At 39.0% G+C, this 20,057-nt stretch overlaps 1 protein-coding gene across 1 annotated transcript in view; it reads left to right on the top strand.

The window, feature by feature from the left end:
• Positions 1 to 20,057, top strand: part of GTDC1 (glycosyltransferase like domain containing 1) — a 279,276-nt gene that overhangs the window by 195,877 nt on the left and 63,342 nt on the right. The gene's annotated exons all lie outside the window — the stretch shown is intronic.

Genomic DNA, 20,057 nt, shown 5'->3' on the forward strand with positions numbered 1-20,057 from the left:
ATTAAGTCTTGTGAAAATTAAATTTGAACTAAAAAGTAAGCACATGTTTAGTATAACTCTCTAGGCTCACTTTCTTTAGCAATCACCTTTATTTCTGTAAAAATGAACCTTTATGAAGCAAGTCCTCGTGCCACACACTATGCTGAACAGTTTTCTATAGGTTATTGTAGTTTTATCTATAAAGCGCCCTCTGGCCTTTTGAAAAAGGATCATGACATTCATCAGAGCAGAGTGGTGTGGATTTTGTTATAATTATAGTGATTTTTTTTCCTATCAAGATAGGTTTTTAAATATTACACTTATGACTTAGTGGTTTTGCCTTCCAAGAAAGGATAAATGCTGTTTATGAGAAGCTCCGTTTAATAACATCAGATGAGCAGAATTCTATTTTTTTAAACTGCTAGACCTGATTGAAGGAGTTTAGATACGGAAGGCTCTAACACTAAGATAGTTCAACACAAGAGCCGGCCCGAAGAGTGTCTGTGCGTGCATCTTAAATTTTAAATCTAAATTGAAATTGAAATTTCCACCAATCAGGCCTCAGAGCTAGTATCATTGTTGATCATAGAAAGAGAGATGTTTCTAATTAGCTAACTTTAAAGCCCTATCTTAATCACTTAGAACATTTTTGTGCACATCTGTGCTGCAGGAGTCACTGGATTACCTCCATGGTGTATGTGTGTCTGGGTGTGCGTGTGTGTTTAAAGCAATGCTATAACTCTATCCAAATGCCATTCAGCACTGCTTTAAAGTTTAGAAGCAAATGTGTACTTAGTAACGTAGTTTAAAAACTGAAACCCCCTTCTACCTTCTATGTTTCTCTCTTGTAAATTGGGCTTGTTTGTGGAGGGCAGCCATTTCAAATACTATGACACATCCATCCCAGAACTTCTTCCCTCTGCCTTCGATCTAACCTAAATGAGCACCAGAGCCAGGGCCTCTCATGTGGTTTTGCTTCATCTGACAATGACATCAGTATCTTTCCATTCTCCTTATTTTTATAAAACTGTGCCTGGAATGAATGGCGATGCCAGTAAAGGAAACTGAGTCCTTGGAGTAATTTTTCATTAGAGTAAATGAAGTGATACGATACACAAGTAAAGCCTGATGTGACACCATGGCATAACGCTGTGATACAAAATGCTTGATTCTGTTCGTGTGAATGCTTTCTTTAAGCTTTTATGCCTCTTGCATGTCTTGTGTGTGTATAGACTGATCAGTGGAAATCATTCTTGCTCAGATATTTATTTCTATCCGTGAATGACCAGATGCCTCTTGCCTATGTCGGAGGAGAACCCATCTGCCTACTCAGTAACTCTGAGGGACATCAGATATAACAAACTAAATGGGATGCTCAACTCTAGCCCAAGTGGGAAACATGCAGCTGCCTTTTTCTACTTTACAACATTGGCAGAGGCTCACAGATGCCTTTATTCTTATTTTTTTAATTGAAATAACTTGTGTATTTCCCCTACCAAAGTAACACATGCTCATTATGTAAAACTATGGCAATACAGACCAAAAAAATGAGGAAGAAGGCTTATAAAGTGATTTTTACTGCCTGTAACTAGCCACCTGGAGATTCGATGATGGTGATGATGATACAAACCTGATGTTTATTTGAGCACATTCTGTGCTGGACACTGTGCTAAGTGCTTTACATACCTTAGATTATGTAATTCTCCCCACAACCCACTGATGTAGGTAATGATTTTAATCCTCCTTTACAATAAAGAACTGAAGCCCAGAGATGTTAAGTGAATCACCTGAAGTCACACAGCTACTAGGTCACATGGTAGCAGAGCTAAGTGAACCTGGGATTGCCTGACAGCTAGCCCTATTGACTTCTAAGAGTTAACTGATTAAGCCCTCGTTTCAAATATTCCTTTTGCTTTTGTAAGTGATCTTTCAGTTGATTTATGAAGCATTTGATATATTAAAATATTTTATTTCTACACAGACTAATCTATTCTTTACTTTTGTAGTTTCTACCTTCGGTGCCATGTTTGAAAAAGCCTTTCTTATTCCTAGATTATAACATGGGCGGGAGAAAAAAAGAAATGATAACAGTACCAGAAGAAAATGATCACAAGCCAGAAAGCCAAGGTATCTGCCAAAGTTGTCACCAAGAGGAAGAAAAGGGAGATCAGAGAATGTATCTGAAGGTAGTGGCAGACGGGGAAGTAAAGCTGCTCCCTCATTATAACCATGAAGTCCAACCTATTCAATAAACCAGTTACATACACTTCCTTTCATGCCTCCCGCCGGCCCTCCCGTTCAAGCTGCTGTGGCTGTGTCTGGATGGGAGGAAGGACTAGAGGAAAAGAGAGGAAGCCTTGTTACATAGCCAGTGCTGTTTGAGGATCTCTCTTGGGTGTTAAATGCCTTCTGTCAGGCAATAGCCAAATGCCAGCTCTTTTGTGTACACAGGTATGTTCTTTTGTGTACAGAGGTATATTCTTTTGAGACCTGAGAGGCTCCTGTGGAGCCCTTACACACAGAGGTGTTTCCTGTCATGGATGAAACCCTCTGTGGTGACCTCTGATCGCCGCATTCTCTCAGCTCCTACGCACGCGAGTGTCCCTTGCCCTTAAGGCAGCCTTCTCGAGCATATTCCTTTCGATATGGTGCATGATTCTCCTCTACTCAGACCACAGGGGGGAAAAATTAGTTATCCTTTCCCTACCCAACGGTAAAAATGGAGTCTGTTTCCATTGCTACCCTTTCTTCTTATCTGGCCATGTGGGCAACTTTAGTCATCTTCCTACCTTCAGAATCTTGAAGTCAGGGCTATCATCAAAATCCATCACCCCTATTTTAGGGGGCCATACAGTAGGTTCTCCCAAGAACTCTTTTGAGCTCTGTTCTAGGAGGGAGGAGGCAGGCTTTTGAGTTTTGGCAGCTTGGCAGTCATCCAGTTTGGAGAAAGAGACGCCAGTCTCCCCTCTGGCAAGCATCCCAAATCTCTATGAGAGGTTCTCGTGGAGCCTATTTACTCCTGCGAATTTCCTCCTCATGTTTAGTCTATTAGAGAGTGATGAATAAGAGTCACGGGGCCAGTATTTCTACGTTTAGCAAGTCCTGCCAAGGTGTGTCTAGCACCTCTGCTTAGCATTTGTAGGTATCAATCCTTGGCATTAGGACCTCAGCTGAAATGCCAAGATGATAGAAAAAGTCCCATTTCACATTGTTTGACGTAGTTATTTTGTATGGTGGACATATCATGTGATAGACAGTTTCTCTTTTTTTTTCCCTTTCAAATGATCATCAGTTATAAGTGCTGATGGTTTTAAAGATGATTTCTATTTTTTTTATTATTTTTTTAAAATTTATTGGGGTGACAATTGTTAGTAAAATTACATAGATTTCAGGTGTGCAATTCTGTATCACATCATCCATAAATTACACTGTGTGTTCACCACCCAGAGTCAGTTCCCCTTCCATCACCATATATTTGATCCCCCTTACCCTCATCTCCCACCCCCCAACCCCCTTACCCTCTGGTAACCACTAAATTACGTTCCCCAGATTAATTTTCAAACCCATGGCCATCCTGTGGTCACCGACTGCCCTCCAATCCCCTCACCCTCCCCCCCACCCCCCACCCCTCCCGCCCATCTAGCAACCCTCAGTTTTTCCTCTTTGTCTCCAAAACTGTTTCTGATTAGTTCATTCACTTATTCTTTTCTTTAGATTCCGCAAATAAGTGAGATCATATGGTACTTATCTTTCTCTGTCTGACTTATTTCACTTAACATAATGTTCTCTAGGTCCATCCATGTTGTTGCAAATGGTAAGATTTCTTTCTTCTTTATGGCTGCATAATACTCCATTGTATAAATGTACCACAGTTTCTTAATCCAGTCATTTACCGATGGGCATTTTGGTTGTTTCCATGTCTGAGCTATTGTGTATAGTGCTGCAATAAACATAGGAGTGCATAAAGATTTTTGAATTGAAGTTTTGGATTTCTCCGGATAGATACCTAGGAGTGGAATTACTGGATCATAGGGTAGTTCCATTTTCAGGTTTTTGAGATATCTCCATACTGTTTTCCATAGTGGCTGCACCAATCTGCAATCCCACCAACAGTGCACAAGTGTTCCCTTTTCTCCACATCCGCGCCAGCACTTGTTGTTTGTTAATTTATTGATGATAGCCATTTTGACTGGGGTGAGGTGGTATCTCATTGTGGTTTTTATTTGCATTTCTCTGATTTCTAATTAGTTTACTACTTTTTAAATAATGACCCAAGCCACCAATAAATTAATAAGGTGTGTATTTATTACTTCTAGAGGTATAACCCTATTGCAGTAAAATGAAAAAAAAAATTAATATGAAAGGAGTGTTCTTTATTGCAAAGCTATTTCTATGTTGCAGTGTGTCGTTCTTTGAAGCTGTATTTTGTTGATCTTAGTGACAACAAATTTCAGTGTATCTAATAATACTGCAGAGAGGTCTTCATTCACTTTCCTGTTGATGTGACAGTCACTCTTTAATAAAACGTCATTTTGTATACTATTTGCATTGTAGATCAGGTTCGAAGAGCTGAGTTTGCCTAAGCAATAGCTGAGCTGTTTATACTTTTTATATTCTTCCATCAAGAAATAATTACCCTTCAACCAACCTTACGTCTTTCTACTTCATATATGCAAACCACCTAAATAAAACATACTCCAACTCCCAAACCACATACCAGTATACGGAAACAACAATCGGGACCCAGAAAAGCATGGAAAAGTGTATGCATGACCCTTCCCCCTTCCTTACACCAGGGTATAGTATAGTAGTTCAGCAAGTACATATCAGGCATCTACTGCGGGTCGTATACCTGCAAGGCAACGGAGCTGATTTTGCTCATTTATTTACTACAGGAAAGTAAAGAATAAGATTTATTTGAACTCCAGTACTGTAAAATACACGTTATTTGTGGCTTAGCAAAGATAATTGTACTAAGACTTTGTTATCGCGTTGGTTTGCTACCTGCTGCCTGTACTTCTCTGTTAGAATACATCTACTGCACATGGATTGGCTTTAAATGGCCTCCAGCAGTTTACCTCAGGGCCACCTGGCCTTTTGGATGCCTACTCCCAAACTAACATGCAGGTCTACAATAGTCTGGCTTTTGACGCCCTTAGAACTCAGCTATGCCCTGGCATACATTACTGTGTGTTAAATGTGTATAAGTTAGGGCATGTATTGACAGTTCAGGTGTTCTATGACTCTGTTAAAATAGCCCATGCCAGCAAGATGTGAAATCTCAATATGGCTAAATTATGGAATAATTACATTTTTAAGATTAACATAATTTTTTTGTTGTTTTATATGAGAGCTCCACTGAATAGATACTTTTCCTAGCACATTTACTATATGGTTAAAAGTATACAATTTCCACTTATGTCTAATTTAGTATTTAAAGAGATATTTGTACATCTCTGTGGTTATGACCCACAATGATGTTCATAAAGTTGTGAATGGATGTACGTCTAGACTGAAACTATTTGCCTATATTCATGAACCCACTGTTCAAAGAAAGGATATTTCAAGGTAGAAAGTGAGAATACTCCTCTGCAAATAATGTTGAACGTCAAAAACATGTACGGCACATCCTGAAAGATGACCATGGATTGTTCTGATCTTTAAACAACCAACATACATCTCTTTGAAAAGCTTAGAGGAGGGAAATCCAGCCATATGCTACAATGTCTGATTTTTCTTCTAATTCTTTTTCCTATAACAGCAGAGATTTGAGTTTGAGTGGGAACTTTATAAATACCTTCTGGTTGCCTAATAGTTGCAATAAGTACCTAGAATTTAGGAAGCTGGTGACATTTTACATATATATATATATATATATATATATATATATATATATATATATATATATATATATAAAACTTGGGTACAAAACCTTTCTCTGTTGCCCCACTTTGGTGAAATTTATGGCTCTCCCAGGCATACTGATCCTTACCTAAGTGTGAACGGATCATTCCCACCTCCCCTCAAAACCTTCTTCTCTTCTGATGTTTCCTGCCCAGTATCTATTCCAGTTTAGCAAGTCAGAAACTGGCCCTAACAACTTCCTGTAGGATTAGACCCTTAAGATCTTCAGATACTAGAACTTCTGGCTAGAAAAGATAAAGTAGGTTTTCAAAACAATTAATAGCATAAAAATAAATTAAAACATGAGGAATAAAAAAGATGCTATAAAAATTATGCATATTTTAAAAAAGACTAAGTAGAATTTTTATATATTCATTTAAATTAACTCTGGATATGTTAAGTATTAGACATGTGTGAAGAGAGAATTAGTGACCTAGAAGCTAGATCTTAAGAAACAAAAAAATAGGATAAAGTAAACACATGTCTAGTAGGAGTTCCAGAAGAAAAAATTAGAGAAACTATTAGAGACAATATTCAAAGACATTTGGGCAAGACATTTCCAGAGATTATGAAAATCGTGAATTCTCAAGGTAATACATATGTTTAGTTTTAAAAGGTCAGATAGTATAAAAAAGGTCTGTAATACAAAACAAAATCCCTTCCTCCAGTCCTTCCTATCCTTCAGTCGCCTCTGGTAGTCACCAGAGCCTACCACTAACAAAACTTTCAATTATTTCTTATCTTGCTGTTTCTTGATTTCATAAAATATGAGACATCATCTACTGACTTTCTACCAGTACAAATGATGATTTAGTTAGCACTGTTACAGTATGAGTATGCACGTGTGTGCACGCGCACACTCACATTTTCCCTCCCCCGATCATTTTTTCCTATATGGCTATTTCTCAAATTTAATTAATTAAATAGTCAGTGTTTCTAGTATTATTGCTGTGTACAAACTGTTCCCTGCTGAGCAACATTATATTCTATGATTAGATCTCCTTCCCTGAACAACTCGTCACTTTTTCCTAGAGCTAATAATTGCATTGGTTTTATGCATGTTTTCTGTATTCCTATCACAAACCCATTCCCCAGCTCTGTCACTGTCAGTAATTCATCTTTTTGATATGGCTAGCCACATAAGAAAACCTATCATTTCCATGTTTCTCTCGGACACCTCCATCCCGGTGGCCTCGATTCTCCGGCTCCTATTCATTTTGGTTGCTTTCTGGGCTCCTCCCTCAACTATTTCCTGAATCCCATGTCTTCCTCTTCTTTGTTTCACTTTCTCATTTAGTGGGATACATCAAAAATTCCTTAAAACCTATTATCCTGCCTCCCATTTGATGGATACTTGACTGAGTTTTGAGCTCTCGTTGAAAATCATTTTCCTCATAAGTTTGAGGTAATGTTCCATTGTTGTCTACTTTTTGAACTTCCTGTTTGAGAGTTTAATTCCAGTCCTTTTCTGATACCTCGCACATGTTTGCTCTCCAAAAGGTATTAAATTTTCTTTTTTTACTGCTGGTGTTGTGAAATCCATAATGATTCTACTTGGATTGGATTTTTTGTGCCATTCTTATGCTCAACACTGATTTCCTTCAGTACAAAGAATTTTCTTATATTTCTTCTTTGATTTTTCTCTCCCGTGATTTTCTTAGGATTCACTTTCTTCAGTTCCTATTCATCAGTATTGAACCTTAGATTGACCTAATTTTGTTCTCTTCTATTTTCTTCTCTTTGTTTCATTTTTGTTCTGCTTTCTGTAAGATTTTCTCAACTCTTCCAGCTCCTCTATTGATTTTTTTCAGTTATGATGTTTTTACTTGCAAGCACTCTTTTTTTGTACTTGAATGTCCTTTCTTATTGTATCTTATATTTCCCACCAAGAATATAAAATCTTATTTTATCAGTATGGATATGATAGATTTTTTTTTTAAGTTTTCTACTCTCCATGTTGTCTCAGTTTCCTCCAAGTTCATTTCTGTACTTGTTTGCTTTGTCATATTTATTTCATGTTAAAAGTTTTCCTCAAATGTCTGATGGCCTGGATCTCCATTCATATTTGAGAGTGAGACCCTGAAAGATGATTAGAATTTTGGAGACAGGGCGTGGTGACTAGTGACCTTTCTCAGAGAATGAATAAACAGGATTCAATTGTTTTGTTGTGGCATCCCCATATGTCCGTGTCACTAGGTCAGTCCAGTTGGTTTCCAGAGAGATTCTTATAATCTTCCGAAAGGGGAATCTCCCAACTGTCTGGGGGCCAAATTGGGGAAGGGCGCTGGAGAGGCCTCACCAATAAATGGCATAATTTCACTCCATTTCCCTCACCCTCACCTTTAGCCTGGCCTTGTCTCTGTGATTCCGGCCCTCTAGTGAGGAAGGCTCTTTTCTGCTGTTGAGGTGGGAGTAGAGGGGAGACAGTTGCCTGGCTGCATGGGCTTGGTGAGGTTATCAGAAGGCTTGAGTTCACTTTATATAGAATTGCTACCAGTTCTGTTTTTAGTTCTGCTCTGCAACTGCACCTCCAGAGGCGCCTGGTGTGTTCAATTCCTGAGCCTTGTGGACTATCTCTGGAGCAAATGAGCTGCTGCTTCTTAGCTAACACCACATGCACTAGCAACATCACCTGCACTTATAGACACAATCTGCTTCCTTCTCTCTACTCAAACACCGCTCATACATCTGCTTTCCATCTTCTGAAATTTAGTTGACATTTCTTTTCTGTTGTCATCTTTCTCTATTTTTCTCTTTGCCCTTGAGAATGTATACATTTAAAAAAATAATAATTCCCATACCATTAATTTAGTGGAGATTCAAAAGGGGCATTTAAAATTGGTGTTCACAGTGCCAATTTTTCCCCAATCCATTCTTCACACTGCAACCGGAGGTGTTTATTCAGACCCGATCTGACTGTAAACTTCTCAAATGGCTTCACCTATATTATTAAGGGCAGAAAGATCTCTCCTGGTTGTTTCTTGAGGTTCATTTTTGTCCCTCCCTTCCCGTCCCTTCCCTTCACTCCTATCCTCACCCATTCAATGCTTTGGCCATATTTTGTTTCCCATTGCATCACGTTTTCTTCCTAGGCTCTTTGCACATGCTATGCTCAGTGCAGCCCACCTCTCATTCCCACAGCTGGCTAACTTCTAATCATCACTGAGGGCTCAGCTGAAAGGTCACCTTTTCTAGATAGCCTTCCTTGGCACTCACCACCCCGTCCAGGGCTAGATTCTCAAAATTATGATACCCACTTCTTCCCTGATCAAGCACCCATCACATTTTGTGTTCCATAGGGACATCGATTTGCCTTACACATAGCAGACACTCCAAGTTTTCTTGAATGGTGACTAAATGTTTTTTCCTCTGAACGCTTTTTCACTCAGGACTATTTTCACCAAGTATATCAGGCCTTTCTTTACCTTCAAGCCTTGGTTATATTCTCGTAATAGCCCAACAATTTACCCATCTGTTACATTTTTACTCCCCCTTTCCCAAATTTAGAAATACTGGAAAGTATAGAAAAGCTGAAGGGGAAGTGTTTATACACTCACTTTGTACACTTAAAGGTTTTATTTCAAATATAATATTAACAAAATTGTATCTTGTAATATTAGTTTGGAATAAAGTTACTTTCTGTGGCTTAAAAATAAGACAGCAATAGATTCAGATCTTATTTGAAGTGAATCAGTACTTAGTGCTGTGCATTTAATGTGGGAACGTTAAAAAAAAAGATGGTTGTGCTAGAAGTTGTATTTGCTGGTAATTTTGATTTATTCGGGTTTTGGGTAGGCAAATGAAAAAGAAAAAAAAAGGACTGGGTTTTTGATGCCCATCTGTTCATGCTTCAGAGACCTGGAAACTGATGTTTTAAATTTCCTGGTTTTACTTTCTTGGTTTATGCAGCTTTAAGAAGGGAAAAAGGATGGAACCTCTCAGAAAAATGAAGGAGTAAAAGGAAACACAAGGAAAAGTGAAAGGTAGAAAAAAGTACCATGGGAAACAATAATAGAAAAGGAGGAATATATTTTTTTTAATTTATGACAATGCGTCCTTTGTAATTAATATGCCTCTAGGCATGAGTACAGATCTTTGATTAGTATACAATTGAAAATAAGGTAACATTAAAATGCCTACCTTAAATCTGGAAGTTCAGGGCAGTCTTGTGTAAAAGCAGAGAACCAGAGGGACTAGAGTAGGGTTTTGAGAAAATAGTTTGTAAGTAACACTTCTAAAAAATAAATAAATAGGTAAATAAAATGCCTGCTGTAAATAGATAAAGTGTAACTTTACCTGTTAAAAAAAAATACATTTTTAAAAAGGCATGGGTCTCTGGTTTATAAAGTAGGCTTAACTATGAAAGGAAAGTGGAGTGAGAGACCACAGTTTTTAGAATGTTGAGTTATCGCTTTAGTAATAATGACAACATAATGATGACGATCTTCACCATTATTATCAATAATAAAAAAATAATAGTTTTGACTGAGCTCTTACTATGTGCCAAGTGGCATGGAAAACATAATTCTGCAAGGCAGCATTAGTATTATTCCCATTTTACAGATGAGGTAACTGATACTTAGTGAAAAGGCCTTTCCCCAGGTCAGCTAATAAGTGTCAGAGCCCTGACTTTGAAATCTAACAATATACCTAGAGCCCTCTGGCCCGGTATGCCGTTTTGCCTCTTAATAATAAGTCTACGATAATCAGTAAATTTTATTAGATATTTTGATCTTTATTCTTCTAAGAAAAGTCAAAGACTGGCCTCATTCTCACTGAACAGGTGAGAAAACCCAGGTCTAGAGAGATTGATGACTTTATTCACAACCCAACAAAATTTTTAGAAAAAATTATTTTCCTAAAACTCAATTCTTTATTTTTATATATTTATTTTTAAGTTTTAAAAAGTAGTATTTTTACTTGACAATGAAATTCACAAACATTGTCTTCTTTTGTATCCCCCAATACTCTTATCATATTTGATAGTCATGTCTCTCTTCTTTTACAGAGTCTCTCGTTGTCACTGTCTATCAACATAAATATATTACCTACAACTCCATTGTTTTCCTGATACTCTCTTCAGAAGATTTCACACACATGGTGTTGACCCTTTCTCCTTTTTTTCTTGACAGTATCTAGTTGTATCAGTCATCTCGGGCTGCCATAACAAAATACCATACACTGAGTGGATTATACAACAGAAACGTATTTTCTCACAGTTCTGGAGGCTGAAAGTCTGAGATCAAGGTGCTACTATAGTTGGTTCTGAGTAGGGCTCTCTTCTTGGTTTTCAGATGGCTGTGTGGTGGTGGGTGGGAGGTGAGGAAGAAGAGAGAGAGATTGTGTGTGTGTGTGTGTGTGTGAGAGCTATCTTCCTCTTCTTATAAGCCACAGTCCTATCGGATTAGGGCCCAATTCTTATGACCTCATTTAACACTAGTTACCACCTCAAGACCCTATCTGCAAACGTAGTCACTTTAGGGGTTACTGCTCCAACATCGGAAATTTGAGGGAAGACAGTTCAATCCTTAGCACCAGTAAAACGATGTCATGCTCTAAACCAGACGCTCCAATTGGAAACACTGTCATAGTCATAGGGGAATTCTTATGCTTGTTTAGAAAGAAGAAAGTGCTCCTTTCTTTAATACCAAGAAATTTCCCTTTTCTGCTTTCAACTTCCAACTAATGGATTCAAAAAAGAATCATGGAATAGAACATGTGATTAGAGATCATGTTTAGAGTTTCCTTCAATGTTTTACTGACGCTATAGAAGACATGGGCTTCCCAGAATAGTGAGAACATTACTTGCCTACAAGGTAAATCCTTACAAAGCAGCTCGCTGAGTTTGTGTACATGTGAAACAGCTACTTCCTCTTGATTGAAAGAGATAACTTCAGATCTACATGTGGGAACTTTTTTGTTTTTTATATACTATAATGAAATTAAGTGACGTGAATGGATAGCAGGTTTTGAAACTTGGCTTCTGAGTTATTCATGAAACAAATGACAAGCAAGTTACTAAGTTTGAATAAAAAAGGTAGATCATTTTAGTAAGGGAATCAGTCAACGTACCTTACTTTAAAGGTCATGTGGATGATTTACAATTTTAGGGGCTAAGAGACCAAAAGTATGAAACGTTACTACATATGCACTGGAAGCTTTGTAAATTCAGACATAACCCCTTGCACATAGAAGGAGCTTAAATATTTGTTGAATGACTATTTGTTGGCTGATTCAACCCGGTGACTCATTGACTGACTAACAAGAAAATGTGAAGTTACCCAACATGGCCTTAGGAATAACTTCCTAAGTATGGAAATTACATAAAGGAGCAAGGAAATCGGACATTGGCTTAGCTTTACTCAGCTCCTCTACGTTTCATGATCAACACATGTTCTGTCTTTTAATCCTCTCAAGAAATTTGCAAAAACAGGTATTATCGCATTTTATAGACTGGAAACTGAAGTTCAGAGAAATGAAGCGATTTGAGTAACTTCACAAAGGCAGGAAGTGCCAGTGCAATCCTGTGCACCAGTACAGCCTGGCTTCTCACCTCTTCACCACTCCCATTCCTTGAGTGGGTTTACTTAAGATGTTTCGCAGGGATTTCTCTCCACCTGTCCTTCCAAAACCATCTTTCTCATAGGTTTTCTACGGCACCTGAAATTATCCCATTTGTGGTCCATTCCCTTGAATTAAAGCATTTCCCCTTTTGAAGAGCGTAACGCATCAAGCGTAGAAGGTGATTAATACGTTGTGGGGATTTAAGATTAGTTTCCAAGAAGACCAACAGTGGAGAACAGGGCATGGGTCAGGGCTGGATGCGAAGTGGGGCTTAGTTCCAGTGTAGGCTGCAAGGAGATGCATGGAGATGTGGGGTGGGAGGTGGTGGGCAGGGGAACAGAGCCATCAGAAAGTAACACAAGGATCTTGGGGCATTAACCCCCAGTGGATGGAGAGTGCTTAAAGTGCAGGTAGGAAAATAAAGGTTTCCTGTTTGCAGCTTAGCCTACAACTTTGCTGTGTTGAATTACTATAGTAAGTTTGTATAAACTGGAAGGTTTTGTTGTTGTTTTTAGAGAGCTCTTTTTTGGGAGGCGTGGAGAACGTGAGAAGTAAGCATACATATGTTCAGAAGAAAGGCTCTGGATTTGGAAAACATTTATTCTGTCAATATGAGAGAAAAGGTAGCTTTTCTTAGTTCTATACATTTATAAGGATCTTAGATTTTCTATACGGGAGGAGTACTTAAAAGTTTATAAAGGGCTTTTATGAAATTGCACCAGACAAATTGCTCATACTAGTTTGCAGTTAAATTTGCAATGTATACACTCGAAAACACTTTGAAATCAAGAGAGAATCGGGAATTGAGGCATAATAATTTAAGCAAAATACTACTGATCACGTAAACTGTGTTGTCAGAAGAGGCCATATACACAAATGGTATAAACAAAGTATATGAAAGGGTGAGATTTTCAAAATTGATTCTTAGACATGGTGGTGGGAAACAAAAGTAAAAAGGAATAGACTCATGGGAACAGAACCATGTTTTCCTATGACAGCCATACCTCCCAACTATTTAAAGGACAGACATCAGAAAATTGTGGACCTTATTAAAAAGGGAGAAGAAGCTGAACCTTCTCTGTGGGGCAGCCTTCAAGAGAAGATGTGTCTTCACTAAGTGTGTCGTCTCTGGGACCAGACATGGCTGAGGAGGCCAGCCTGATAACCACAAATCTGCTTTCAGTTTGGGCATGCCTTTCTCAGGATAGTAAGTAGAGTTTGCTTGTTAACTTTAACTGCAGCCAATTTCTGGGGATCCTGTTTTCCCATCTTGTCACCACATAGGTTCTTTGTAGTCCACGCAAGGCATTCTTGCCCAGGATCCCCTCACAGACTGCTGTCAGTATTTTATGTTGGCTTTCCAAGTTTGCACCATGGGAGATGAAGTTTGGTTCGGGCCCCAAATGCTGAACATGTACACGTGGCCTAACCGGCCATGTTGGTGTTGAATGGCTGTTCCCCTACAGCATTTGTGCTGTGTGCATGGGATTGACTCATCTGTGATTCGAGTTTGTTCAAATAAGGTTCTGCCAGGAGTTGCTTATTGAAACAGCCTTCATAGACATGTGCCATCTATTTTATGAATATTAGCCCTTAGCTATCCCCAGGAAAGAAGAGCAGCCGTCCTACAACCAACCACCAAGCATAAGTCTTTCTGTTTAATGTTGTGGTCTCCAAACATCTCGTTTTAATTACGATGGCTTTCCTTGCTTGTGATTCCTTCATTTAGTGAAGATAGTGTGGCAAGAGGTATGTATAGGGGGTGTAGTGTACACATGAGAACACTAGATCAAGATTTTTACTTTTAAACTTTATAGGTTTATATAAATCTGCTTACCATATAAGTGATGTATTGGACACATGTGGGCTAGCATGATTTTTTAATTATCTTTGATATTTGCTTATGTGGCTAAATTCTAAAAATGTTAATTTTGTAATTAATTTCCAACACATTGTTTGGAAACAATGAATAGTTCTTGTTATAAATCACCAGAGAACTTAGATCATTGAACTGCCTGGATGTGCCTGCCTTCCCAGTTGGTTTTGGAAAAGTTACTTATATTTAATTCCCATTTCCTTTCTCTTCACTTCTCAATGTGGTTTCTATCCAGGAATCCACAGAAATTGCTGTGATAAAAGAGAATGATATTTTTTTCTGCTGTCATCCATGTTAGCCTTGAACCGTATCTTGTGTCACTGTTTTTTTTACAGGTTCTCCCGATTTCTTTCAAACTTCCTTCTGTCTACTGGTGTGTGGCCGTGGTGTATGGCCTTTGGTTTGGGCTTTCATGATTTTCTCACGTGAATGCATTTTCCCAATTCTCCTCCATCCCTGCTATATAAAATAGGCTGCCACTCATTTGGCTCCCCATGGTTTTGAGACTCTGGCTGTGGCTGCTACTTCACATACTGTTTCATGGTGTTTCCCAGAGTATCCTTTGTTGAATATTGATTCTTAGGTGCTTCCTTGGGTCGGGTAGGCTGGGGTAGAGGGGAGGAGGGTTCCTTGTTCCATTAAGTGTTAAGTTTGGGAAACAGTAAACACAGTGTTCCCATCACATAATAGGTACTCTGTAAATAGTTATTTAATGAACAAAAGAATGAACGAGTGAACATAAGTATAGTACACACTAGCATATGCTTCGGCAGGTTCTATAGTGAAGAAACATTTAACTTTGTTTAACCCAGCATTTTCCAAACTTATTTTCTCACCAAACCTTCTCTAGTGCAACAGCTACACGGGCCTTATGGAACTAGTATTGCACAAAACACACCTTGTAAAGCCCCGGCCTAAAGGACTCACACGGTAGCCATACTGCTTACTCTCCCTCCCCCAAACCTAAGCTGTGTTGTTACAGGCTGAGTTTTGTCAGCCCCCTCTCCTTGCCTGTTCTCCAGGCCGACCAGTTTCCTTAGTCCAGTTGCTAACACTCTCCTCTTTCTTCATTGGCTCAAACTTGGAATAATCTTTGATGAGTGATGCTCTGTTTGCATCATTTTTTTTTTCAACGTGCTGTCTTCCAAATCTCTTTTGAGAAGCAAGACCACTCATAATCTCTGTCTTGTAGACTCTTGTGTGTAGGTATTTATTTATGAGATTCTATAGGTTGAACTCGCAGTATTAAGTACTTTTTATTGAAATCTCTCAAAAAGACATTTGTAAGTGCTGTATTCCACCATAACATGCATTTCAGCCATGGCATTTTCTTCAACAACAGATGCATCCTCCATATTGATGGCCTAAATTTACTTGAGTTACTTTACCTTAACGCCTTCCTACTTGATCTTAATGCCCTCCTCTTGACTACCTCTGTTAGTCAACTAAACAGACTCTTAGCTTCTCAACTTGAGCAGAAATAGGCTAAGGTGCCCACAACGTTTCCTGTGTTTGCCACCAACCTTAACAGCCGTTCAAGCTCCTCTCAAATCTAGTCTTTTCCTGATTGATCTGAAAAAGGCCTTTGGCCCTTCCTATAGGTTTCACTCTAGCTTTCTTTGTTTGGATTTGGATTTGGGAGGAAGCAAGCAAATTTAGGTCTAGAAAGTGCTCATTCCAGCTGTTCCTTTAAACATTGCCCAATGTAATACCGGGGTTTGGGGCAGTGCCTCTCCCAACCCTGTTGGGAGACAGAGGTGAGAGGAAGGAAGGGTGTTTGAAAGGAGAGAGGGCAGTAGGGAGGCTCTGCTTCTGTTTACAGATTGAGTACTGATTGGGATCAAATTGGGGTGGGATCCCATGGCTAATAACAGATTGGAAGTGATTACAGTAATCAGCATATTTCTGAAAGTAAAAGCAGGTTCTGATAGAGAGACCCGGAAACAGGGAAAGATGTCCTATGAGTAAGAGGGCAGTAGCATTTCTGTAAGAAAAACTGGGGGATTGTTAAATAGTAAACCTGGCATATGCTCTAAAAGGCAGCTCCCTGATTTTCTTCCTACCCCATTCTCTCTTTCACTCCTTACCTCGGGACCTTTTCTCTTCTCATTAGCACCTCTGCCAGAGTTGGAGCTGAGGAAGAGAAAGGAAGTGTTCAGACATGTGCCTATTTGCATAGCCACTTCATTGAGTTAGCGCCAGGACTCCACATTCTGTCCAGGTCTATAGAAAAGCCGGTTGCACCCCATCAGTGAGGTATTATTTTCTTTTTTAACATAGTATGGTTTATTGCCAAGCTTCTCTTAACTGTACATTACAAATAGCATCTGATTAAGAATGTTCTGGATGGGTTAATTAGTGTGGTGACTATTATTAAGCAAACTGCTTGTTAGTATTATGCCTATTTGATCTTGGTATTGATGTGAAGTAATTGACCATAGAGCTACATTTAGAAAAGCTGGAATAAAGTTTTTTGATTTCTATAATGTCAAGAAATGGTTCATATTAAACACGTCTATGAAAATATGAGTTTCATGGCACAGAGAATCAGAGTAGACTGTGTGGGATGGTAGACGAGGATTGTTTTCTTTTGATTTGTTGTTTTCTAGAAATATTAATACATCTCTCCAGCTGCTTCAAGACCAATTCTGCTAAAACAATGTCATAAAATATTATTATTTCAGCTTACTACTGCAGAGTATATGAAAACAAATTTGATTTTAGCTTCCCTCACCTAAAGGACACGTTTCTTTTTAGATTTACCCAATTGCCTAAATACTTCTTGGGTAACAATCACTATATGTAAATAGACTATTAAAAATGTGAGAAGATATTATAAACAAGGAAAGCATAGCATGTAACCACCTTCTTTCAAATGCTGGATGATTATCTATATTATTTATTGGTATTTTGTCCAGTTCTATTATTAAGTTTCCCGAGCTATAGCATTTCCATGGGGAATTTATTCCACGAGCTAATAAATTATACCGTCAGGGAGTTTTTCTTGAAATTCAGCTTAAATTTTCCCATTCTTAATTTCATCTCATTACTCCTAGTTATACCCCCTTGTAGCAAGCTAAATAATTATTCTCTTTCCTTGGAGACTCCTATTATGTACCCCTCTAGTTGTCACTTAGCCAGGCTATTCATATTTAGCTCCTTTAATCTGTCCTCATAAATCAATTCTTCCATTGCCTTAATCATTATTATTGCTCTTCTCAGGACTCTCTAATTTTCAAACATACACAGTTATCAGGTGACTCAGATGAAATCAGCATGCACACAGTAGTGTGTCCCCTCAGACTTGGAACCTTCCTTCACTGTACAACGTGATCTGTAACAAAACGGCATATCATTTTGCTGGTCAAATCAGCATAGGCTCACCTTGTCAAACTCCAGATAAACTTAACAGTGTTTACCTTGTGTCCCATTTGCATTCAGGTTTATTTTTATTTTTTTCCATTTCATAACATTAATAAGCTGAGCTTGGGGTCGTTGTTCATCTTTGTATTCTGCATCTTCTGTGTCCTTACGCACCACCGCCTACCAAGTCAGTCATCCGCCACTTGTGTTAACATGGGATTCTGTTCCTCCTTGAGAACATTTAGGGAACATGTTGAATAAAAGCAGGCCTAGCACCTTGCCCACAGCTAAATTCCTCCTCAGTGACCAATTCCCATTGTTTACAACCCTTTAGCCAACCTCCCTTCTCTTTTAATTTGCAATTTTGCTCACATGCTGGACAGTGTAAATGGATTTTATGAGTAAGATGGGTCATGATACTGTTTTCTAAAATGAAGCAACGTTGTTTTGATGCCCATCAAATTGTTTTTTTTTAATTGTGACTCCTTGGTGAACTAAGTTTGTAATTCTGTTAAAATCCTTTTTAAGCTTGCCTGGCATTCCTTATCTGACTTAAACAAATAGGTTACTTTGCTTGCTTTATTGTTGTTTGGCAGATACGTACAGATATTCCTTCTCTTACCATTTGTTCCGTTTATTTAGGAGAAATTGAAGACACTGTCATCGTTGTTTTTTTTCTTCCTCACTTTTTGTGGTGATCAGTGGGAACGTTTTAATTGATTTTTAGGTCCTTAGAATCACCTCAGTATTTTCAATTTATATCAGGGAGAAAGTTGGTTAGTTCCCTTAAATATTTTGGACCTGTGAGATCTGAAATTATAATCTGTATATGCCAAAGTTTCTTTCCATTTTACACGAAGGATTAATTTATTTAATTAAGGCCTCCCAAGGAGGGTTAGCACCATTCTTTGTGTTTTCTCTACATACAATTATCTACTTAATTCTTGGGGTTAGGGGTATCCTTATATAGTCAGGTGATTTTTCTCAAAGGGCTTTGTGAAATAAGCACAGAAGCCCCCCAAATAAGCCTTTTGATTCTGGAATGTGCACAGCATACTGCAGCCAGACTTTGTTTCCAGCTCACAGTGGAACCCCAGCTGTTCCTTAGTGTTACTCATCAGCCCGGGCTTTCAGAACTAGTGAATGTTCATCCTCTCCCCCTCTGCTCCTCTCACAGTGACTGTTCTGATCCCTCAGCTCACTTCTTAAACTCCATCTCCACCTCTACTACCTCTCTAGAAATTGATGACCTCGCCTAACGCTTTGGTCACACACCTTAGTCAGATTCCACACCTGCAATGTTTTTGTGTTCAAGTTCCTCTTCTCTCCTTCTTCCCTCAGCTTTGTAAGAAAGCTAGGATTGGGGGAGACCAGTTAGCTCAGTTGGTTAATGTGCAGTGCTCTTAACAACAAGGTTGCTGGTTCGATCCCCACATGGGCCACTGTGAGCTGCGCCCTCCACAGCTAGATTGAAACAACTATTTGACTTGGAGTTGATGGGTCCTGGAAGAACACACTTAAAATAAGTAAAAGTTTAAAGAAAAAAAAAGAAAGCTAGGATAAATTCTCTTTTATAAGGCCCTACTCCCCCCACGCCCCCCACACACCCCCCCCCCAAGAATCCTGCTATTATCCACCATGTTATGTTGTTTTTCTGCTTCCATCTTGTAATACTTTTCTGTTTCCTCAGGATCCTGCTCTCTTCCTTAGGAATTATCCCTAAGTAAACACCCAGATAGCTGCCCCTGTGTCCCCAATCCCTATCGAAGACAATTCACCTTGCCTCCCCACTCTTCTCCTGCCTACCTCTCTTTGTCTGCCCCTCTCGCTCTTGTGTGCATACACCCGAACCTCAGTCTGGCTTCTGCCTGCTCCCTCCCTCGAAACTGCCCTTGGAGGAGCCAGTGATCTACTACATAACAAGGCCAAAAAAGGTCCTTGTTTCCAGTGCTCTAGCACCTCTGCAGTGTTTTATATCTGATTTTACCCATTTTTAAGGGTTCTTGAGTCTTTTTTTACACATTCTTTTGGGGCTTTTGATTCAGTAATGTGGTATTATTCTCAGATTCACTTTCTTCTCTTCCAAATGTTCCTTACTACCTTCTTCCTTGGTTCTTCCTCTCCTACCTCTTCTCTCCATTTCTCTCCGTTTCCTTCACTTGTTCAACAAACCAGGGAAGGGGCCCAGTCTCTGGATGGGTTAGGGACTCAGAAAGCTCTGGCTTTCCACCCCAGGCTGCCTCCCTAGTCCTCAGATCCCAAGACCTGACCCCAGCCTCTTTGGGCTGTATCATATTCCCTGACGAGTTCTTGTTCTTTCACACACCTTTCCTTTGATCACACTGTTCCCTCAGTCCAGAACTTGTCCCTA

Source organism: Rhinolophus ferrumequinum, chromosome 8 (assembly GCF_004115265.2).
Source record: "Rhinolophus ferrumequinum isolate MPI-CBG mRhiFer1 chromosome 8, mRhiFer1_v1.p, whole genome shotgun sequence".
NCBI classification, from domain to species: Eukaryota; Metazoa; Chordata; class Mammalia; order Chiroptera; family Rhinolophidae; genus Rhinolophus; species Rhinolophus ferrumequinum.